The sequence below is a fragment of the Chlorocebus sabaeus genome, chromosome 15 (assembly GCF_047675955.1).
Source record: "Chlorocebus sabaeus isolate Y175 chromosome 15, mChlSab1.0.hap1, whole genome shotgun sequence".
Lineage (NCBI taxonomy): Eukaryota > Metazoa > Chordata > Mammalia > Primates > Cercopithecidae > Chlorocebus > Chlorocebus sabaeus.
This window is the reverse complement of record NC_132918.1, coordinates 72885279-72910209: the sequence shown is the minus strand read 5'-3', so window position 1 is coordinate 72910209 and position 24931 is coordinate 72885279. Positions and strand designations below refer to the sequence as shown.

The window sequence follows — 24931 nt, the reverse complement described above, 5'->3', positions numbered from 1 at the left end:
ATGCTTAGAAACATTCAGCTGTAGGAGTCAGGGATTCTTCTCCCCTGCTTCACTGCAGAAGAAACACTTCATTTGGTAGATGACCATGGATGCTGTATGCTATGGTGAAGCTGTTTCTTCTCAGCAACAGGGAGAGAGTGAGGATGGGGAACTCAGGAATACAGCATACAATATACGGGAACAGATCGTGCAGGATGTCCTCTCCCCTGAATTCCTGATTCCCTTCCTTGTGAGAACAGCAATAATAATAATCAGAGTTGCCTTTCCAGTGGTGACGACCTACCCACAAGAACATGCCCCTTGCAAAGGATCTCCTTCATCCCTCTCCAGAAGAGAAGAGGAAACACAAGAAGAAATGCGTGGTGCAGAGCCTCAATTCCTACTTCATGGATGTGAAATGCCTAGGATGGTATAAAATCACTACGGGTCTTTAGCCATGCACAAATGGTAGTTTTGTGTGTTGGCTGCTCCACTGTCCTCTGCCAGCCTACAGGAGGAAAAGCAAGGCTTACAGAAGAATGTTCCTTTAGAAGGAAACAGCACTAAAAGCATTCTGAATCAAGGTGAGTGGGAAACCATCTCAATAAACACATTTTGTGTAAAATAATCATAATAATAATCAGAGTTAACATTTATTGAATAATTATACCAGGAGCGATATTCAAAATATTTAACAACCGAAACAGCACAGGTATCAACCAATCAGAATGAATACTGGCCATAACGGCATACCCTCTGATTAGTCCATGCCCTCACCATGTCAGTTGTTAAATATTTTGACAACAGACTATTTGAATATTTGAGGCCCGCCAATGTCAACCCTGCTTTTACTACATGCCAGGCGCTGTGCCAAGCACCTTTGCTCATTGAATCCTCTTTCCCACCTGCTCTACAAGAAGGATACTCTTATTCTTTCCACTTGAAAGATGGAAAAACTGAGACTTAAAGAAGTAGCATGACTTGTCCCATGTCACACAGCTGAGAGACAGAGGGACACTAGACTTACACCCTGGTCTTCTGATCCACAAGTCCAAGCCATTAAGTTCTACATTCTAGTAAATCTTGAGGAAGCCACACCCTACAGTTCCCTCAGCCCTTACGAGAAATACACACTTTAAAAATATGAAGGCTGAACTTTATCACCCTGCTGTTAGTGACAAGGAAAGTAGCCGTTGGCCAATCCAAGAAAGAAAGCAATGCAGACAGCTTGGTTAAAATGACAGAATGAGGAATAGGCCTCAGGGACCAGGCCTACTCAGGAAATTGTTCTGAACTTGATCCAAGGTCCCTGGAGTACCACTGAAGCCCAAAGTCCAGACCAGCCTTCCAGCCTGAGGAGGCATTTTTCAGATAATTGTCACAAATCTTAACTCCACCTTCCTCTCACCATTAAGATAATTCTGACTGTTTGGGGCTTTTGAAGTGTGTTTATTTAGAGCAAAATAAACAAGTGGATCCTGGAGAGGAGCCACACTGAACTATGTGATTGTCTTTTCCGACTGGATGACAGGCTATTCGGTTGAATTTTTTTTGTTCCTCAGCCGGTAGTGACTCCACATCACTGCCTGTGAGACAGTCTTGATAGTGACACATTACCATTTCCAGAAATTGTATTTTTCAGCATGACATACAGGACTGAAGAAGTCCACATGCCCAACACCCTACCTTGAGCCATCCTCGGATTATGTGGCATCCCCAGGTGTTCCCCATGTCCCTTTCCCTCCCATTCAAGACATTCAAGAAAGCATATACGAATGCAGAGAATGAGGGAAATCTTACCAGAGGAATCCACTTGGACACAGTTCCTAACCTCTTTGAGCGTCAGTTTCCACAGTTGTAAAATAAAATTGAAACATATATGTTTGGAAGTAGTGTGGGGTGAGGGCACGAAGGAAGTCATGATTAATCAGAGCAAATCTTTATCCTAACTTCTTCACAACACTCATACACAGACTAGATTAGATTCCTGAAATGCAAAGAATGAGTTACTAATAATAAAGAAGTGCCAATATTAATATAATAGTAGTATTATTACGACTATTACTACTACCAACAACAATAAATAACAGCAGCATTGTTGTTGAGAAGCATTGTCTGTGCTGAGGAGCTGGGCTAGCTGCTCTGCCTGATGGTGTCTTGAGGGAACAGCCCATCCTCAGCATCCAGCTTGGATTATCATCTAGCAGAAGTGATGTCTGTCTGGCCTCAAGACATACGCAGGGCTCATGTGACATGTTCCACTTGGACTCACAAGCTCCCTCTCTTATGATAGAAGGTGAGGTCATAGACATCAGGAGGGTTTAGAGAGGCGTGGAGAACTTTTGATGGGCCTGTACATCTTCCTTGGAGTTAGAGCAGTGGCAGAGTATATCTACATCTACTCATGGAGTTGTCTTGAGAAATGAATGAGCTCTGAGATATATGCTATTGACCACAGTCTCTGGAACACCATAAACACTCAATAAATAGCAATGTATTATTAATAAATAATAACAGTAATATAAGAATAAATGGAATGCAAGCATTGGTACTTTATTAGTAACACACTGCCAACACTCCTCACAATCATGATGAAGACCATTTCACCATTCGGTTCAAGAACCCATGCTCTACAGAAGCAAAGGAGCTCTTCAAAGAGAACTACAAACCACTGCTCAAAGAAATCAGAGAGGACACAAACAAATGAAGAAACATTCCATGCTCATGGATAGTAAGAATCAATATCACGAAAATGGTCATACTACCCAAAGTAACTTATAGATTCAATGCTATTCCCATTAAACTACCATTGACATTCTTCACAGAATTAGAAAAAATTATTTTAAAATTCACGTGGAATCAAAAAAGAGCCCAAATAGCCAGGACAATCCTAAGCAAAAAGAACAAAGCTGGAGGCATCATGCTACTCAACTTCAAACTATACTACAAGGCTACAGTAACCAAAACAGCATAGTACTGCTACAAGAACAGTCACATAGACCAATGGAACAGAATAAAAAACTTAGAAATAAGGCCATACACCTATAACCATCTGATCTTCGACAAACTTGACACAAACAAGCAATAGGGAAAGGACTCCCTATTCAATAAATGGTGCAAGCATAACTGGGTTACCATATGCAAAAAATTGAAACTAGACCCCTTCCTTATACCTTATACAAAAATTAACTCAAGATAGATTAAAGACTTAAACGTAAAACCCAAAACTATAAAAACCCTAAAAGAAAATCTAGGCAATATCATTCAGGACATAGGCATGGCCAAAGATTTAATGATGAAAACACCAAAAGCAATTGCAACAAAAGCAAAAATTGACAAATGGGATCTAATTAAACTAAAGAGCTCCTGCACAGCAAAAGAAATTATCATCAGAGTACACAGACAACCTCCAGAATGGGAGAAAATTTTTGCTTGCAATCTATACATCTGATAAAGTTCTGATATCCAGAGTCTACATGGAATTTAAACAAATTTACAACAAAAAAACAACCCCATTAAAAAGTGGCCAAAATATATGAACAGACACTTCACAAAAGAAGACTCATGTGGCCAACAAACATATGAAAAAAAACTCAACGTTACTGATCATTAGAGAAATGTAAATCAAGATCACAATGAGATACTATCTCACAACAGTCAAAATGACTATTATTAAAAGGTCAAAAAACAGCACATGCTGGTGAGGTTGTGGAGAAAGAGGAACGTGTTTATACCATTGGTGGGAGTGAAATTTAGTTCAACCACTGTGGAAGACAGTGTGGAGATTCCTCAGAGACCTACAGGCAGAAATACTGTTTGACCCAGCAATCCCTTTACTGAGTATTTACCTAAAGGAATATATAAATTATTCTGTTTAAAGATACATGCATGCCTATGTTCATTGCAGCACTATTTACAATAGCGAAGTAATGGAATCAACCTAAATGCCCAATAATGATAGACTGGATAAAGAAAATGTGATACATATACACCATGGAATACTGTGCAGCCATAAAAAGGGATGAGATCATGTTCTTTGCAGGGACATAGATGAAGTTGGAAGCCATTATCTGCAACAAACTAACACAGTAACAGGAAACCAAACACCACATGTTCTCACTGCTAAGTGGGAGCTGAATGATGAGAACACATGTTGTCATAGTGGGGAACAACACACACGGGGGGCCTGTCAGAAAGTGTGGTAGGGGGAGGGAGGACATCAGGAAGAATATCTAATGGATGCTGGGCTTAATACCTAGGTGATAAGATTATCTGTGCAGCAAACCACCATGTTTGCAGGTAACAAACCTTCACATCCTGCACGTATACCCCTAAACTTAAAACAAAGTTGAAGATAATTAATTAATTAAAGTAAAGAACAAATGAATGGGGGGGAGAAAAAAAAGAACCCATGCTCTGGATAGTGAAGGCAACCTGTGACCTCAGAGGCTTGGAGTCAATTTTCTGGCCTGAGCTATGCCTGGTCTTAGACAGCATTATTGGATGCAGCCTCAAAAGAGAAGTTCTGTGTCCAGTAACAGCCAATGAGAAATACACCACTAAACTGGTCACAGTACCATAATATAAGCAGCCAATGGTGCCCCAATGCAGCCATGAAACATCGTATCTGATCAGCACCCAGTCTATATATTGACAGTTCCATGTTACACGGCCATTTTCTCTCCACAGCTATGTTAAATTACTCAAGTTGAATTAATTTACTAATTTTGTTTTGTTTTGTTTTTGAGACGGAGTCTCTCTCTGTCGCCCAGGTTGGAGTACAATGGCTCCATCTAGGCTCACTGCAACCTCTGCCTCTTGGGTTCAAGCAATTTTCCTGCCTCAGCCTCCCCAGTAGCTGGGATTTGGGATTACAGGTGCTCGCCACCACGTCTGGCTAATTTTTGTATTTTAGTAGAGAAGGGGTTTCGCAATGTTGGCCAGGCTGGTCTCGAACTCCTGACCTCAAGTGATCCACCTGCCTCGGCCTCCCAAAATGCTGGGATTACAGGCATGAGCCACTGTACCTGGCCTCATTTGCTCATGTCTTTAGTCTACAAGGAGCCCATTTTCTTACCCTAGGTGTAAGTCTTTGGGCCTTAGAGCTGGAAAAGGGCTGTGAGTTCATTGGTCTCGTGCTGTCTAATAGAACTATCTGCAGTGATAGGAATATTCCATATCTTCACTGTCCAGGATTGTAACCACTAGATATAGGTGGCTACTGAACCCTTCAAATGTAGCTAATGTGACTGAAAAACTGAATTTTAAACTTTAAAAAAAAATAATTCATTTAAATTTAAATAACCATATGCTGCTAGAGCTTTCTATTGGATAGAAAAGATTTAGTCCAATTCTTTCATTTTGTGGATGAGTTCCAGAGACACTAGTGACTTCCACACGATCGTGCAACTGGTTAGAGGCAGTGCAATGCATAGGAAACACTGATTGCCAACTCAAATGTTTCGTCAAACACATTATGTTTCCATTTATTTGTCCCTGGGGGAAGCAACTTTCTATATATCCACTCAGGTTGCTAGGGAGGGAAGGTGGGTAGATGGAGAGATGCAAACTACTTTTGTTGTCTTGGTCGACCATCTATAGAAACTTTATTATTATTATTATCATTTAACAGATGAAGGTCTTACTGTGTTGCTCAGGCTGGTCTCAAATTCCTGGGCTGAAGTGATCCTCCTACTTCAGCCTCCCTAGTAGTTGGGGTTACAAGCATGCCTGGGGTTCAACATAAAAACATTTCTGAGGAGATGGGAAGAATAAGAAGCATCCAGTTTTAAATGCTGTGAAGAACCGAGAGTAGTTGAGGAGAGATGGGGATCAGGGTGGTAAAATGTGGTTTTGGCTTTGTCACATTGTAAATAAACACTGACAACTCATGTTGTTTTTTTTTCGTGTGTGTGTGTGTGTATGTGTGTGTGTGTGTTTAGTTAAGTTTTGTAGGCTGAACCTCTATAGTGAAAAAAATAAATGAATTAAATACCGTTGAGGACTCACTATGTAGAAGGCCTAGTGTTAACTACCATGGGCGATTTCTAAAAACCATAAAATAGAGTTCCTCCCTTTGAAGAACAGGCCATTTAATTGAGAAGACATGACATGCAAGCAGTAAAAGGCAAAAAATAGTATAAGGCTTTAAATAATTGTTAAATGTCACTGTGGAGAGTGGCCTCAGTGCAGGTTTGGGAGACAGAAGTAGGTGGCTCCTTGCTTCTGAGAATGTATTCCAACCCTTTGCTTATTTCATAAGCACCTTTCACTTCCATTTAGGGACATTAGCAGTGTTTGGTTTTTGTCGTGGTTGTGTTGTTTTGTTTTTGTTTTTGGGTTTTCTTGAAACAGAGTCTCGCTCTGTTGCTCAGGCTGGAGTGCAGTAGCGTGATCTTGGCTCACTGTAACCTCCATCTCACGAGTTCAAGCTATTCTTGTGCCTCAGCCTCCCAAGAAGCTGGGACTACAGGCGTGCACCACCACCCCCGGCTAGGTTTTGTATTTTTTTAGTAGAGACAGGGTTTCACCATGTTAGCCAGGCTGGTCTCAAACCCCTGACCTCAGGTAATCTGCCCGCCTCAGCCTCCCAAAATGCTGGGATTACAGGCATGAGCCGCCATGCCTGGCCAGGTCTTGACCCATAATATGCTCACGGGAAGCCAAGAGCCCGCAGCCAGAAAGGGGGAATGGGGTAGAACGTGGTCTCAGATCAGAACCCTTCCTGGCTGTGTGGCCCTCATCTGGTAACTTTGCATCCTGCGACTTCCTTTTCTCATCTGTCTCAGGGAAGAGTAACTTCAACTGTACAGGTGTCATCGGCATTTATGAGCCTGCCTATTGATTCACCCACACCCTATCCCACTTGTAAATGCAGGCTGTCAGTGGCATCATTACTTGAAATTTGGTTCTCCTGTGCTGCTTCTTTGGATATTTAATTCTTGCACTGGTATTGGACCCCTGATTGTCTCCTGCCAATTCAACCTTGGCCTATGTCTCCAGCTTTTCCTTCTCTCATGAAAGGAAAATAGATTTGGATAAGATTAAATGATAAATTGAGTGCAGGAGACGTAGTACTTGGAACAAAGTAAGCGTTTAATAAAAATAAATACAATAGCTGTTAACATTTATTAAATTCTCATTATGTGCCAGGCATTGTTCTAAGCACTTTATGTGTATTAACTCATCTAGTGCCTGGAGACAAGATTCAAGTACAAGTGATTTATTAAGACAATGCTTCTGGGAGTAACCTGTAAGAGAGTGGGGGAAGCAGGAAGCAAAGACAAAAAAAAAAAAAAAAAAGCAAAATAGTTGCAATTTCAGGCAATATCCCACAGAGAGGTGGCTTCAGTCTAATCTCCCAGAGGAGTCCTAGAGTGTACCTTATGCCCCCGCTCTTGGTTTCTGAGCTTTCAAATGCAGGTCCCTGCCAGTCATTGGCTAAAAACCAGAATAAAGTAAACCGTCAGGCACTTCTGGCTCTCTGACCCTATGGGATAATGGGCTCACCAAGCAAAAATACAGGAGCAGGAGAAGGGATGCGAAGAAAATGATAAAGGGATGCTGAGATGTTGGGCCAGAATACTTATAATGTTCTGCTGCAAAGCCTCACAGTAACAACAAAAATTCTAGTGAGCATATATTTCAGGCTGGGCACAGTGGCTCATGCCTGTAGTTCCAGCACTTGGGAGGCTGAAGTGGGTGGATTGCTTGAGCTCAGGAGTTCAAGACCAGCCTGGGCAATATGACGAAACCCCATCTCTATTAAGCAAACAAACAAATTTAAAAATCCATTTAACAGATGAGGCACAGGAGTTTAAATAATTTGCTCTGAAAAAATTACTGGGCATGGTGCGCATCTGTAGCCCCAGCTACTCTGGAGGCTGAGGCAGGAGGATCACTTGAACCCAGGAGAGAAAGGTTGCAGTGAGCCCAGATAGCCTCACTGCACTCCAGCCTGAGTGACAAAGTGAGACTCTATTTAAAAAAAAAAAAAAAGTTTTAAATATTAAAAATAACAAATAAATAAATTGCTCCAGTCACATAGCTAGTCAAGGGAAAAAAGAATTCAAACCTAGGCAGCCTGACTCTCAAGTTTGTACCCTTCTTCTCAGTGCAGTACCAGCCATCTGTCTTAGTCACACCACATTCTCTTTTCAGACATAATGCCTACATGTTGGTCTGTGGTACAGACATCTGGAAACACGCTAAACTGAACCAAATTGTTCCTTCATGTGGGAGGTCCTTTGCCATCCTGACTTTTCTCAGCCTCCATCACTGTAATGAAATCAGGATGCTTTTCATCCCTAGCAGTTTCTAATTTCTGCAATTTTCCCCTTAATGGCTCTCCGGATCTTGCCACTGATTATGGTGCCATTCATGGCCCTTCAGCAGGTGCTGGGCATAGGCACCAGGTGCAGGCTTCCAAGACCTCCACTTTTCTTTTGAAACAAATTTCATTTTATTTCAACATTTCAAAAAAATTCCTTTCCCTTCAACATGTTATTAAATTACTTTTTTTCTGGAAAGACTTTGGCTACAATTTTTTTTTTCTATAAAAATAGTGCCAAGTATTTCCTGCTGGATTAAGCAATTAGAGAAGGGAAAGGTATGGACTTTATATGCTCTTCAAAGTGTCTGCACAACGTGCATTGGTGTTTGGCAGCGGTTGAGGTTCATTTGGCATTTGATTCCACAACTTTCGGCCCTGGGGACAATAGACTATGGCCTTCTATGACGTAATTCATGGGATGACAGTAAAATTTTATTTAATATGTTGATAAAATGTTCCAGATTAAACATATATTACTTTTTATGTGTTACTGATTACTTTTATAATCAGATTAACAACGATAAGTATGATAAAGAATTGATGCTGGTAACTACAGATAGTCTGGAGCAAGGTTTCTCAATCTTGGCATTATTGACATTTTAGGCTAGATAATTCTTTATTGTCTGTCCTGTGAACTGTATAATGTTTAGCAGCATCTCTTGCTGATAGTGACAGGAGGTAGCCAAATGCACAGGGACAGGGCCCCAGTGGAACTCCATTTTCAAGCAAAAAACAGCCTGAAGGCCTAAAGACCAGACTGCTGGTCCTAGGTGAAACCCATGACCCACAGTGAGAATTTCTGTTCCCATTTTCCTGCCCTTTCCAATTGATTCTTTTCTTTTTTTGAGACAAAGTTTCACTCTTGTTGCCTGGGCTAGAATGCAATGGCACAATCTTGACTCACCACAGCCTCTGCCTCCCAGGTTCAAGGGATTCTCCTGCCTCAGCCTATCGAGTATCTGGGATTACAGACATGCACCATCATGCATGGCTAACTTTGTATTTTTAGTAGAGATGGAGTTTCACCATGTTGGTCAAGCTGGTCTTGAACTCCTGACCTCAGGTGATCCATCCTCCTCGGCCTCTCAAAGTACTGGGATTACAGGTGTGAGCCACTGTGCCCAGCCCCAATTGATTATTTCTGAATAATGCCTTGTAGCCAGTGGAATGTTGCCTTTTCCAACACTACCTATGACCTGCCTCTCCCCCATTCTGAGCCCATAAAAGCCCTGGACTCAGTCATATTAGGGGGACTTTCCTGCCTTCAGGTAGGGGGACCACCTTGGTGTCTCCGCTCTGCTGAAAGCTGTTTCCTCACTCAGTAAAACTCCCTGCCTTGCTCACTTTTCAATTGTCAGTGCATCTTCATTCTTCTTGGGCATGGGACAAGAACTCAGAAATTAGTGCATAGGCCAGACTCAACCTGGGTGGACTGAGTGGGTGAGCCATCTCCTGTAGCAGGTAACATGGTCAGGCAAAGCCCAGGTGGGACATCACTGGCCAGAGGTCCCCATCTTGCAAAGTGACCAAGAAGAAAATCTTGCCTCATTTCCTCCACTCATTAGACACCAGTAGCAGTACCCCTCAACCCTGCATAAATTGTGATAATCAAAAGTATCTCCAGATATTGCCAAATGTCCTCTGGGAAGCAAAATTGCCCTAATTGAGTAGCACTGCTTAGAGAAGACAGTAACAATGAAGGGACATCTGATGATGTGCTTTCTGGGCTCTTCCCCACCTTCTCCTCTGACAGTCTCTCTTCTTGGTTTCTGTTTGCTGGTATTTCTGAGCTTGACCAGTCTTAGTTCCTTGTATTTTTCAAATTTTTCTGGCAATCTCTCACCTACCATTATCTTCCAGATGTTCACCCTGTTTTCAGTTCTCGTATTTTTGTCCATTGATACCATTTCTGAACTTTGGTTGTTCCCATTACCTTCACATCTGTACTGGGAGCCTAACTTTCTTGCAAATACTAGATATGAAGAGGACACACTGCAAGTAGGTAGAACAGAGGCTGTATTAACACATCTGCACATTTTCAGCACTTCTTTTTAGCAAGTTTATTTCACCCTCATGATACATAAAATATGGGGAAAATGAAGTAGAGGAATTTAGAGTGACTCATTTTGACATGTGAGAGAGAACTGGTAATGGAAAAATAATCCAGGTTTCCGAGGATCTAGTGACAGGACTTTTCATTTTGAAAAATATGATCATTCTAGTCAAAGAAGTTTTAATAAGTTTGATCAAAATATTTACATACACAATCACACAAGCCTGTTTTTCCATTATTTTTCAAAGTTCAGGCCAAGTACAGCAAACAATTTGGCCCATTGTACCACCATGATGGGTTGTCTCTTTACACTGTCATTTTCTATCAAGTTTCTAGGGTTGGACTTTACAAAATAGGCCAAGCAAATTCCTAAGATGCCAAAAACTCAAGCAAAGTTTCTGAGGGGGTCTGAAGGATTTCTGGGTTCCATTTAAACCTTCCCTCAAAAATTAGTTTCTTCCTTGTGGCATATGAGAAAAATTAACCTCTCAGATTTGAAGCTGATGCTTAATACTTGCCACCATCCATGAGCAGTCAAACTCAACAACTGTTCAAAGGTGGCTTGAATGAACCCAGTGGGTCCATTCAAAACCCTGTTATGTGACTCTACTGCACACCTCTGTTGGTCTAAAGGCCCTTCATCCTTCAAGGTCTAATGCATTACATGAAGATCTCCTCTCTTTCAGGGCCCATACCATAATGGTCACATTTTTATTGCTCTCCTTTATACTGCAGTAATTCGTGATCTGTTTTCTTGTTTATGTTTTTTGGTTTTGGGGTTTGTTTTTGTTTTTTTGTTTTGTTTTGTTTTGTTTTTGTTTTTGTTTTTGTTTTCAGATAAGGTCTCGCTCTGTGGCCCAGGCTAGAGTGGCACAATCTTTGGCTCACTATAACCTCTAGCTTTGACTCAAGTGATTCTCCCAATCCAGCATCCCAAGTAGCTGAGACTACAGGTGCACCACCATGCTCGTCTAATTTTTAACTTTTTTGTAGGATGAAATCTCACTGTATTGCCCAGGCTGGTCTTTAATTTGTGTGCTCCAGTGATCCTCCCACCTCAGCCTCTCAAAGTGCAGGACTTACAGGCATGAGCCACCATGCCCAGTTGATTTTGTCCTTCTTAAACTTCAAGATTCTTAAGGGTGGATATATATTTATTTCATCCTTTTGTGTGCATGGGACTTGCCCCTGTACAGAGCAAATAACCAACAAATATTGGTAGAATTTTTTTCTGAGACGGAATCTCACTTTGTCACTTCCCGAGTAGCTGGGATTACAGGTGTGTGCCACCATGCCCAGCTAACTTTGCATTTTTAGTAGAGACGAGGTTTCACCATGTTGGTCAGGCTGGTCTCAAACTCCTGACCTCAGGTGATCTGCCTGCCTTGGCCTCCCAAAGTTCTGGGATTAGAGGCATGAGCCACCACGCCCGGCCCAAATATTGATACAATTGAGTTTAATCTTGGTAGAATCCCCCTAGGTCCCACTGTGACACCTAATGTTTATTGGCCAAGGATGCAAGCAGGAAGGAAGGAAGGAAAAGAGGAAAGCCAGAAGGAAGAAAGGAATATAGGGAAGGAAAACTTCTGTTTTTACTCAAACATGTTTCATTACTAGAGCTTTTTAGTAGGTGTGAAATGCTCTGTTGAAATCACGGTAAGATCATAATAATATGGATCCCAGTGTTTGTCTCTTCTAAAGATAAACGTCATTTTAAAGAAGAACTGAATAAACACCATTCTCTCCCTGCCTGCTGCCTCTTTCTGTGCATTTTACAATCATGCATAGAAAAAGTGTCCTTTTCTATGTACGTGTCATTTTTCTATGCATGGTTGTAAAATGAGTAGGAAAAAAAGACACTTATTGCAATTTAGGATACAGATAAAGTTTGTTTCCTTGCAACTGAGTTTCATTTCATTTTGATTCGGAACCCTAATGTTCCTTGTGTTTTCTCTATAGCCTTAAGATTGTGAAGGAAGAAAAATAATAAAGTGCTGCTTTATCCCTTTGGAAGCACCATGACTTCTCTGGTATGTGAACATCTGTATGTTCTCTCCTTAGAGCAGGAACCTTGGTCATGTGATGGTGTTTCCTCCAAATATAACATCCATCTGTCCAGATCTGGATTTTTCATTATCAAATAGATTCTGCAGCATCCGGCAGCAGCTTCTGCTGCCTTCACTGCAAGGCTGTGATAAGCCACAGTTCTCACTCGCTCACACTATGCAATTATAGAGATTTGGGGAAAGACAGTCAAAATGAAAATCAGTCTTGAAGAAGTAGCAAGAGTGATTTCAATAAACTGTAAAAAGGTTTCCTGACCAAGAAGGTAGCCTGACAACACAGGCTCAAAGACATGTGGTCTTAGTTCCAGGGCCTATGCAAAGCACACAGCACAGGAAATAAAGGGTTTTTTCTCCTAAGACAGTCACATGTTCGATGCCAACAAAGCTATGATGAAATTTGATGCCTTTTGGGTGTGTAGTTGATGTGAAACAGAACCCATTTGGGGGTTTACTTGGTAGGATTTGGGAACCTACTCAAAATGGGTAGATAGGAGAGGGTGTGGTCAAAGCAGGGGGCCCAGCCTAGAGAAATGGATATGATGAGGTCCTAAGTTCCTCAAGATATGTAGACTTCAGGGATTTAAATTATGTATCAAATGTTGTACATTTTCCCAAAACAAGAATCCATCCCTATAAAGTAAAAATTAAGCAAACAGAGAAAAAAAGAAAGCAGGGGCTGGTCCTATGGAGGTAAACATGTGACAATGAGGGGTATTGTGGAGGGCCGGGAAGTTAAAATTCACAGCCGTTCTATGTAATGTATCAGAGCCTTCCAGGAGAGGTGGGCCAGGTCAAATGCAAAGAGTGAGGGTTGAGGGGCTGTGTTTATCTCATCCCTCCAGCATACCCCGCTGTGATCTCACAGACTTCTAAAGGGCAGAGACTTTATCATGTGGCACGATCAGATATCCTCTGACTCTTGAATATTTAATGATGGGATGCCTTCCAGTTGCTCACTTCCTCTGTTATTTATAGTTCCCATGATCTCAATAGGATGGAGATGCTATGGCTTTATTCCAGAAACTGTCCTAGAGCAGGCCTCAGATAAAAACTAAAGGAGGGAGAGTGGTAAACAGATTGACATGGAGGTGTAAATGGTAGCTACTTTCACAATCTGATGTAAGAAGCTTCAAGAGCATCATTGTCCACTGATTTGCTGTAGACAAGGTCAGATACCCCACCATTACCAGGATCATTGAATGGTATTATAGCTTCACTTCACTTCACTGATGTATTTCCCATGGAATACTTTAATGTGGATCAGTATTCCCTGTTTTCCTCAACTGAGACTATGTTGAGAAGGCATGCTTTTAAATAAGAGTGAGGAGGCCGGGCGTGGTGACTCAAGCCTATAATCCCAGCACTTTGGGAGGCTGAGGTACGTGGATCGCCTGAGGTCAGGAGTTCAAGACTAGCCTGGCCAACATGGCAAAACCCCGTCTCTACTAAAAGTACAAAAATTAGGTGGGCATGGTAGTGCATGCCTATAATCCCAGGCCAGCTACTTGGGAGGCTGAGGCTTGAGAATCACTTGAACCCCGGGGAGCGAAGGTTGCAGTGAGCCAAAATTGTGCCGCTTCATTCCAGTCTGGGCAAAAGAGCAAAATTCCGTCTCAAAATATATCTATAAATGAAATTTAAAATAAATAAATAAGAGTGAGGAGAAGGATAAAAAGATTGAAAAGATGAGAGCAGAATAGAAGGAGTGACACAGTGGGGAACGAAGAGGGATTCAATACAAAGCCAGCAGCAAGGCGAGGGATGCTTTGGATGACCCTAGAAGCAAATTTAACTGGACTTAGACTGGCCCAGGACCAGCCCTAAGAAATGAATGTAATCTTGGTTTCTATATTATTTCCTGCATTAGACCACAGGCATTATTGGGTTTGAGATTAAAGTGCCTTAAACAATGCAGGTGATATCAAGACTCACTTAAGCAAAGGTGATTCAGGTTTCAGGGCTGGTTTGTAATAGCATCAACGTCTCAGTTTATTTCCATTAGGCCCTTTGTCAGGTCCATTTTATGGTTGCGTAGACGCTCAAAAAAACAATACCTCAAAATGAAGGCCTCAGAGGCAGCTCTCTCTCTCTCTCTGACTTTTTCCTGCCCTCCTATCTCTGTCCCCTCAATCTCCCCAATGGCTACCTGTAGAAACTAGAATCCCTCTTCCTCAAGGAGAGTCGTAGAAATCAGAACCCCTTTCCCCCAAAGCCAGCCATAAAACCTAAAAATATTACTCTAACTTCCTTCCCACCTCCTCTACCTTTCTGTGTAAAATCTGGCCATAAAGAAATTGTAGGTCCTAAGACCCCCATTCCAGAGAGGATCCTGCCCCACACCCAGAAAGAAGGAATGCATGCTCAGAGAGGCCAAGAAGAATCTAGACAGGCAGGCCTTGCTGAGTTTCCCCATTCAGTCCATTAACGTTAGATTATTTATTTATTTATTTATTTATTTATTTATTTATTTATTTATCTTGAGACAAAGTTTCGCTCTTGTTGCCCAGGCTGGAACGCAATGGTGTGATCCTAGCTCACTGCAACCTCCGCCTCCCAGCACTTTGGGAGGCCTAGGCAGGTGGATCACAAGGTCAGGAGTTCCAGACCAGCCTGGCCAACACAGTGAAACCCGTCTCTACTAAAAATACAAAAAATTAGCCCGGTGTGGTGGCAGGCACCTGTAATCCCAGCTACCTGGGAGGCTGAGGCAGGAGAATCACTTGAACCCAGGAGGCGGAGTCTGCAGCGAGCTGAGATCACACCATTGTACTCCAGCCTAGCAACAGTACGAGACTCTGTCTCAAAAAAATAAACAAATAAATAACAAAATAACAAAACAAACATGGAACTTTATTCCCCAAACATTCCCAGAAAATTAAATTCTCATGTGTCATTGTTCATAATTTGGTCACATGCCAGTTCCTGAATAATTTCCTGCAGTGGGGAAATGCCAAGTGTTGATTAGCATAAACCCAAACCAACAACCAATCTCTTTAGCAAAGGGGATGAGACTGGATTAAACAAACATGGCCCACCCATGGAGCTGGAGGTGGAGTCCATGCCAAAGGACATAGCTGCTACCCAGTGGGAGAGAGTCAACAAATGCCCATTTTACTACTCTTTCACTAGTTTTAGCTTTTGACAAATATTGAGAGTAAAGAAAAAGGAACTACCATATTTAGTGCCCCTTATGTTTTACATATGCTAACCCATTCAAGCCTTACAACATCTTTTGTGGTATTATGATTTCCATTTTACTGATAAGAAAACTGAGACATCGGTTAACTTACCTATACACAGCTAGTAAAAGATAGAGCTAAAGCACAAACCTAGGTCTGCCCACATTCAAATACTCTTACCAACTGTTGTTGTCTGATAGATGATTACTAATCTGCTGTCTGAGGAATCCATTGTTATTTATGAAAAGCAGAACTCAATTCATTTTAGCAAACATTTATTGAATATCCACTCTGTATATGGAGCACTCTGCTAGATCTTGCCTTTCCCTAGGTAAGGTATATCTAGAAGTGAACAGAAATTTCCAGTCTGCAAGAAGAAATAATAATTAGATAGTGAAAAGCAAACAAATATCAGGCAGAGAAAAAGTGTGATTGGGGAAATTGGTGAATGTGAGATATGGAGCATGCATGTTCCATCTATAGATCTCTAAAATTCATGCTACTCATGCCTAGATGTTGTTCACATGTCCCAGTGTACAAACTTCGGCTTAACAGGAGGTTGAGCATGGTTCCACATCAGTCAGATATGTGCTTTCATGGAAAATAAGTACAGTTCCAAGTGCCTCAATCAGGATAACCAATATTTGGCATGTGTATTGCTATTCAACCATCCTCTCCACACACACATACCTTACCCACCATGTCAGACATCACTAATCAATTGCTGCATTTTTTACCTCTGAATCTGAATATGCTCCTGTAATTCGTGTGCTTTACTCACCCCTATATCGTCAGCATTTAAGATTGTTCAAAGAGGCCAGGCATGGTGGCTGACACCTGTAATCTCAGCATTTTGGGAGGCTGAGGTGGGAGGATCCCTTGAGCCCAGGAGTTCAAGACCAGCCTGGGCAACAATGGCAAAAACCTCTCTCTACAAAAAACAGGAAAATTAGCCAGGCGCAGGGGCCCACGCCTGTGGTCCCAGCTACTCCAGAGGCTGAGGTGGGAGTGTAGCTGCCCAACGGATTCTCCTTGCCTGCTGCCTAGACAGAACTGATTTATGGAGAGAAAGGAATTGCAATACAGAAAGAGTTTAATTCATGCAGAGCTGGTTGTACAGGAAACTGGAGTTTTTATTACTCAAATCAGCCTCCTCGAGAATTCAGGAATCGGAGTTTTTGTTTTGTTTTGTTTTGTTTTGTTTTGTTTTGTTATGAGACAGAGTCTCTCACGATTTCGACTCACTGCAACCTCCGCCTCCCGGGTTCAAGCGATTCTCCTGCTTCAGCCTCCTTAGTAGCTGGAACTACAGGCATGCGCCACCACGCCCTGCTAATTTTTGTATTTTCAGTAGAAAGGCGGTTTCACCATATTGGTAAGGCTGATCCGCTCGCCTCGGCTTCACAAAATGCTGGGATGACAGGAGTGAGCCACCGCGCCTGGCTGGGATCGGAGTTTTGTGGGGTTTTGGGGGTGGAGGGAGGTTGTGTTTTTTTGTCTTTGCCTTTTTGTTTGAGACGGAGTTTTGCTCTTGTTACCCAGGCTGGAGTGCAATGGCACGATTTCGGCTCACTGCAACCTCCGCCTCCCAGGTTCAAACAATTCTCCTGCCTCAGCCTCTCAAGTAGCTGGGATTACAGGCATGCACCACCAGGCCCTGCTAATTTTGTATTTTTAGTAGAGAGGGTTTCCCCACGTTGGTCAGGTTGGCTTTGAACCCCTGACCTCAGGTGATCCGCCTGCCTCGGCCTCCCAGAGTGCTGGGATTACAGGCGTGAGCCACCGCCAGCCGGGATCGGGGGTTTTTAAGGATAATTTGGTGGGTAGGGGGCCAGTGAGTCGGAAGTGTTGATGGTTTGGCTGGGAGATGAAATCAAAGGGGATCGAGCGGTCCTCTGAGTCAGTTCCTGGGTGGAGGCCACAGCACTGGTTGGCAGGTCCAGGTGGGGCCATCCATTTGTCAGAAATGCAAAAACCTGAAAATAAATCTCAAAAGGCCAATCTTAGGTTCTGCAATAGTGATGTTATCTTCAAGAGTGATTAAGGAAGTTGCAAATCTCATGACCTCCAGAATAACGGCAGGTAGTTATTTGGAATTCAACCCCCGTCATCCCAACTTGGAGACTTTTCATTACTTTTACAAGAACAGTTTAGTTTTGAGGAGGGGTCTATTATTTAAATTATAAACTAAATTTCTCCCAAAGCTAGCTCAGCCCATGCCCAGGAATGAGCACAGACAACCTGCCAGCTAGAGACAAGATGGAGTCAGCCATGTCAGATTTCTCTCACTGTCATAATTTCATCAGTTATAATTTTTGCAAAGGTAGTTTCAGGAGGATCACTTGAGCCTGGGAGGTTGAGGCTGCAGTGAACTGTGATCATGCCTGGGTGATAGAGTGAGAAGCTATCTAAAAAAAAAAAAAAAATTGTGCAATGTACATCAAAGGCATTCAGTAAATACTTGTCAAATAAATAGTAATAGTGCATTTATGTACCTATTTGTGTAGAATGTACCTGACACAATTCTAAACATTTTACTATATCTTTACTCTTTTATTCCTCATAATCTCTAGGATGTAGATGGTATTATCTCTCTTTTATATATGAATAAGCTAAGGAAGAAAGAGCTATAACAGCTTGCCCAAGCTCATCTGGCTGGTAGGAGTGGAATCAAAATTTGAACTTGAGTTGTCCAGAGCCATGTGTATAATCTTACACCCCATTATATTGTTTTTACCACAAACAGATGAATTCTTCATAACATGAAGCCCCTAACGACTCTGCCAACCAACCACACCAATCAACTTGTTTAGGTGATGAACAGTTAAAATTTTAGAATTTATTTTGAGGCGACTTTCATTCAATGTGACCCATTCTATGTGGCTTAAATATGAAAAAATTATGATTACTTAAGTACTATCTCAGTGAGAATGGGTTATTGAAACCACTTTTTCTCACATTACAATTCTGGAGCAACTAATAGGGGTTGCTCGAGTGGCACTTGAAAATTACTTCATTCATTAAAGCATTTTCTTGTTTTTGAGGCAAGGGGCTAATATGAGAATTTGTGTTCAATACAACAGTCTGACACTACTTCCGTTTCAGTGCTAATGGAGGAAGGAAGAGGTAGAAATGATATAAGACAAGAGGGATTTTTTTTTTTTCTTTTTATTGAGATGGAGTCTCACCTGTCGTCCAGGCTGGAGTGCAGTGGTGGGATCTTGGCTCACGGCAACCTCTGCCTCCCAGGTTCAAGCTATTCGACAAGAGGAATTTAAAAAAAAAAAAAAAACACATTTATTTCATCTATTTTTGAACATGACATTCCATGGCCCCTTGAAGTGCTTACTCTTGGTGGACCAGAGGTCAAGTAATTAGTGTAAGGGAGATGATGTCAGAATAAATTACAAAGAGGTAAGAATAAACTGCCAACTAGAAGGAGATTTGAGTCTACTATTTCTCTTTTTTTTGTTGTTTTTTTTTTTTGAGGTGGAGTCTTGCTCTGTTGCCCAGGCTGGAGTGCAGTGGTGTGATCTTGGCTCACTGCAACCTCCTCCTCCTGGCTTCAAGCAATTTTTTGCCTCAGCCTGCGGAGTAGCTGGGATTACAGGTGTGTGCCACCACACCTAGTCCCTACTTTGTTATTTCAAACTATTTCTACCTATAGTGACTCATCCTATAGTTAAATTTAGAAAGACTGGCAATATCAACTGTCCGAAAGGATATGGAGCAACTAGAACCTTCTTACGTTGCTGGTAGAAATGGAAATGGTCCAACCACTTGGGAAAACTGTTTAGAAGTTTCTTATAAATATAAGGCTACACTTTTCCTATGACCCAAAATTCTACTTCTAAATATTACCCAAGAGAAGCCAGGCACCAGTGGCTCATACCTGCAATCCTAGCTCTTTGGGAGGCCACAGCAGGAGGATTCCTTGAGTTCAGGAGTTTAAGACCAGCCTGGGCAAATAATGAGACCCTGTTTCTACAAAAATATACAAAAGTTAGCTGGATGTGGTGGCATGTGCCTGTTGTCCCAACTACTTGGGAGGCTAGGGCAGGAGGATTGTTTGAGCCCAGGAGTTTGAGGCTGCAGTGAGCCATAATCATGCAACTGCACTCCATCCTGGGCAACATAGCAAGACCCTGCCTTGAAAAATAAATAAATGTTACCCAAGAAAAATAAAAACATGTCCACAAAAAAACCTGTATAAGCATGTTCATAATAACCAAGAAACAACCCAAATTTCCATTAAGTGAATATATAGACAAACTATAACACATTTATGCAACTGAATACTACAACTGAGCAATAAAAACGAACAAATTAGTGATATATAAAACAGTGTGGATGAATGTCAATAACATTATGCTGAGCAAAAAAGACAGACACTGGCTGAGCACGGTGGCTCATGCCTGTAATCCCAGCACTTTGGGAGGCCAAGGCTGTCGGATCAGGGTCAGGAGTTCGAGACCAGCCTGACCAACATGGTGAAACCAAGTCTCTACTAAAATTACAAAAATTAGTGAGGCGTGGTGGTGCACACCTGTAATCCCAGCTACTTGGGAGGCTGAGGCAGGAGAATCACTTGAACCCGGGAGGTAGAGGTTGCAGTAAGCTGAGATCGCGCCACTGTACTCCAGCCTGGGCAATAGAGCGAGCCTCCATCTCAAAAAAAAAAAAAAAAAAAAAAAGGCAGGCACGAAAAAGTACACACTGGTTGATACTGTTTATATGAGGTCCAAGAATAAGTAAAGACACCAAAAGTGGTTGTCCATGGGAGGCAAGCAACTGACTGGAAGAAAGCGGGAAAACTTGCTGGGCACAAAATATGTTCTCTCTCATGATCTTGGGCGTGGTTACGTGAATGTATATATTTATTTTTTTGTTTTTGTTTTCTGCCTTTTATGTTTTTTGTTTGTTAGTTTGTTTGTTTTTTGATGGAGTCTTGCTCTGTCACCCAGTCTGGAATGCAGTGGCACAATCTTGGCTCACTGCAGCCTCCACTTCCCGGGTTCCAGTGATTCTCCTGCTTCAGCCTCTTGAGTAGTTGGAATTACAGGCATGCACCACCATGCCCGGCTAATTTTTGTATTTTTAGTAGGGACGGGGTTTCACCGTGTTGGCCAGGCTGGTCTTGAACTCCTGACCTCAGATGATCTGCCCACCTTGACTTCCCAAAGTGCTGGGATTACAGGTCAGAGCCACTGCGCCCGGCCACATGTATATATTTGTCAAAACTCATCAAATTGCAAGCTTAAGATCTATGAATTTTACTATATGTAATTTATACTTCCATAGAAAATAAGAATATAAAAAGTAAAGTGACATTATGGCTATAAAAGTAAACTTTTGACCGTACTCAACTTGATCTTATCTCCTTACTACGGTCTATTTTAAAATTAATTTGTCATGTGGACTGGTCAGAGACTGTCATCATTTGAGCTAAAAGTACACTTGATAAAACCATGCATAAAGGTCCATAGTTCATCTCTTTCCTATTGAATAATTCTACTCATTTTTTTAATCCTAGATATGTTTTCTATGTTAGTAATTAGAATAGCAATAAATTTAGGCATGTCTGTTGAATTCAGATGATACCTACTCAATTAGCATTTTGAGTCACTAAAGGTGTTATTCTTCACTTTGGGGTTAAAATTTTCTAGAAGGTTTTGTTTTTTGTCAAGGAAGCAGAATATTTTCTTTTGAGAGTAATTAGCAATACACCTATAAGGTACATTAATTTGCATGTTGTAAATATGATTTCCTTTCTCTCTTGCCCTGTTGGTTCTCAAATTTTTTATTTGGTTAAAAGTGGAAAAGAAAAAAAGTTTCTGTCTTTCCTTCAAATCCAGTCTTTCCAGGTCCTCAGAGACTGATCCTTTGGTTGTTTGATGTAACCATGCTGGCTCCATGATGACTGACCCGGTATTTTCCAGCTAAAATTACCCACCATGCAGCCAGCAAGGTCAGTCACTAAGACACATGAATCACTAGGTTGTCTGACCCGTGGTCTGGATTTCTTGTTGTTATGAGGATGAAGCCTGAGTGCACTGGAGACTAATTCCTTAACAAGAAAGATCCCAAACTGTTCCTTCATTCAGCCTTGCATCAAGTCACCCACCTGGAATGGGAACATTTGTGACGAAATAAAGAGAGTTCTGCTTCTCCTGTGTGTGTACCCATAGAAGGTATAGGTCTAGGACCAGGCTTGGGAACCCTTACCAGCTGGGCTGCATTCGCAATTCTGTTCTCCTTCATTTGTTGACCCTTCTAACTAATGATAAGCAATATTAGATTTCCTATTCAAGTATTGCAAATGCCTTGGTGTTTAGCAGGATATCAGATTTATTTCATACTTCTGTGGGAAATATTACTGCTTCACTTTATCAACAATCAGGCCAGAGTGGGCAGCCCAAAGAGTTACGGTTCATGTTTTTGGCTTCTGGCAAACCCCTTCTCATTTTATTTTTGATTCACTGTCTGCTTAACTTCTTCTGCTTTTATGCATGGCTCGCCTTGGGTGAGTAACTTTATTTACAGTCTGGAGAAAAGGAGTTTTAGATATAGGTCACCAGAAGCAAACCCAGAGACCAAGATTCAGGCTAAAGTACTTTATTAGAAAATGTTTCTGAGAAGAAACAATAGGAGAAAAGGAAGTTGGATAGGAACCAAAGGAACCCTTTTGTGCTTGATACTGCCCTCTTGATTCAAGAGGGAGGTTGACCTCCCAGGTTCAATCAAGCACAAAGAGGCAAGCACAGTATCAAGTACAAAGCCACGATGGGACTGCCTCAAACCTGCCGGGTAGCTCTGGAAAAGGTAGTTGTTCCGAACAGAGGCAAAGTTGACGTATTTATACTCTTGTGTCTATAAATCAATGCTTAAAGGCCATCTCACAAGTGTGCAAATGCCCAGAATCTCCTGAGTTTTGGGGGGTTTTCCTGTTTGCTTGTTTTTGTTTTGTTGTGTGTAGGGAGGATGAGTTTTTGGTTGTTTCTTTGTTTTCCTTTTTTTGAGATCAAGTCTCACTCTGTCGCCCAGGGTGTAGTGCAGTGGTGTGATCTTGGCTCACTGCAGCCTCAACCTCCCTGGCTCAAGCAATCCTCCCACCTCAGCCTCCCTAGTAGCTAGGACTGCAGGTACATGAAACCATGCCTGGCTAATTTTTGTACTTTTTGTAGAGATGGGGGTCTTGCCTTGTTGCCAGGCTAGTCTCAAACTCCCAAGCTCAAGTGATCCTCTCACCTCAGCTTCTGAAAGCGCTGGGATTACGGGCATGAGCCACCGCTCCTGGCCCCCAGAATCGTCTGGCCCTTCATACACACAGGCCAAGGTAGCTTCGGTAATCTGACAACAATCATTTGATAAAGACACTCAGGTTTGAACTGTTGTGAGTGAAATCACCTGGGAGCCAGTGTGCATAAAATATGTGGTGTGCACCAAAAGGAACCCAAGAGGCTATTGTCAGAGGTATTTGAACAAAAGCAACTCCATCTTGACTGGGGAGTGGGTAAAATAAGGCTGAGACCTACTGAGCTGCATTCCCAGGAGGATAGGCATTCTTAGTCAAAGGATGAGATGGGAGGTCGGCACAAAGTACAGGTCACAAAGACCTTAGTCATAAAACAGCATGCAGCAAAGAAACCGGCTAAAACCCACCAAAACCAGCATGATGACAAGAGTGACTTCTGGATGTCCTCGCTGCTTATTACATGCTAATTATAATGCATTCATGTGCTAAAAGACACTCGCACCAGCACCATGACAGTTTATAGATGTCATGGCAATGTCAAGAAATTACCCTACATGGTCGAAAAAGGGAAGGAGCCCTCAGTTCTGGGAACTGCCCACCCCTTTCCCAGAAAACTCATGAATAACCCATCCCTTGTTTAGCATGTAATCAAGAAATAACTAGGCCGGGCATGGAGGCTCACACCTGTAATCCTAGCACTTTGGGAGGCCAAGGCAGGCTGATGGCCTGAGCTCAGGAGTTTGAGACCAGCCTGAGCAACACAGTGAAACCCCGTCTCTACTAAAATACGAAAGAAATTAGCTGGGCGTGGTGGCATGCGTCTGTAATCCCAGCTACTTGGGAGGCTGAGGCAGAATTGCTTGAACCCAGGAGGCAGAGGTTGCAGTGAGCTGAGATCAAGCCACTGCACTCCAGCCTGGGCAACAGAACAACACTCCATCTCCATTAAAAAAAAAAAGAAAAAGAAAGAAAGAACTATAAGTATAATCAGTCAAGCAGTCCATACTGCCGCTCTGTCTATGGGATAGCCATTCTTCTATTCCTTTACTTTCTTGATAAACTTGTTTTCACTTTATAAACTCACCCCAAATATTTCTTGCGTGAGGTCCAAGGACTCTCTCTCGGGGTCTGGGTCGGGACCCCTTTCTGGTAACACTATGGGTGAAGTCCCGACATCTACCTAGCAACAGGTATCTATTTTAGTGCTTGTGATGGGACAAACATGGTTTCTTCCTTCCTTCTTCCCTTCCTCCCTCGTTTCCTGCTTTCTTTCCCCTTTTTCTCCTGTTCTCCTCTAAGCAACTTTCTGAATAGTGGGCTGATTGTGCTGCATCTCTACTGCAGTCTAAGTTTTGGTTTTGCTTTTAAATTATCTGGCTAACTTCCCAGATTGTGCTATTGGTAAAGTGGAATATTTTGAAGGCTCTTTTCTCCAATCTTATTTTACTCTCGAAAGCATATCAAATAAAAATGTTGTGAGATTCCCTCAGGCTCTTTTTGGTTCCTGTCATGCCAGGCAAGTTGCACAGTGTTTGACTACCTTTCTTGTCCTCCTAATCGATCACATTTTGTCTTGCCACTACTCATATTCGCCTTACTTTTGTTGTGCAAGTGACACAGCAGCAAAAAAAAAAAAAAAAAAAAAAACAACAACAACAGAGACTGCGGCAGCTTAAAGAAAGAAAGTTTATTTGTCTTTCAGGGTAAAATGAAAGGAAATAATTGATGAAATGTCTGGATGACATCCAGGACTCTGGGTCTTCTCTCCTTCCCTTTGTTATGCCATTTTCAGTGTATTATCTTTCATCCTCATGTCTGTCACTGTGGAACAAGATGGCTGCTGTATTTCAAGGAACCATACCTTCAGTCAAGGAAGAAAGAAAAGGGAAAGAATGGTGCTAACATCATCTACTTCTTTTTTTAGAAGAGCAAAAACTTTCCTAGTATCCCCCAGCAGATTTTTCCTCATATCTTGTTGACTAAAACTTGATCACTTGGCTTCTCTCTAACAGCAACGGAAGTCAGGAAAGCAAGTATCTAGTGACAAGAAAGTAACAGGGAGCCAGG

General features: G+C 42.0%; 1 pseudogene; it reads left to right on the top strand.

The window, feature by feature from the left end:
* The first annotated feature begins 207 nt into the window (after positions 1-207).
* On the top strand, positions 208-546 carry LOC119625664 (small ribosomal subunit protein eS27-like; annotated as a pseudogene).
* Positions 547-24931: the final 24385 nt, after the last annotated feature.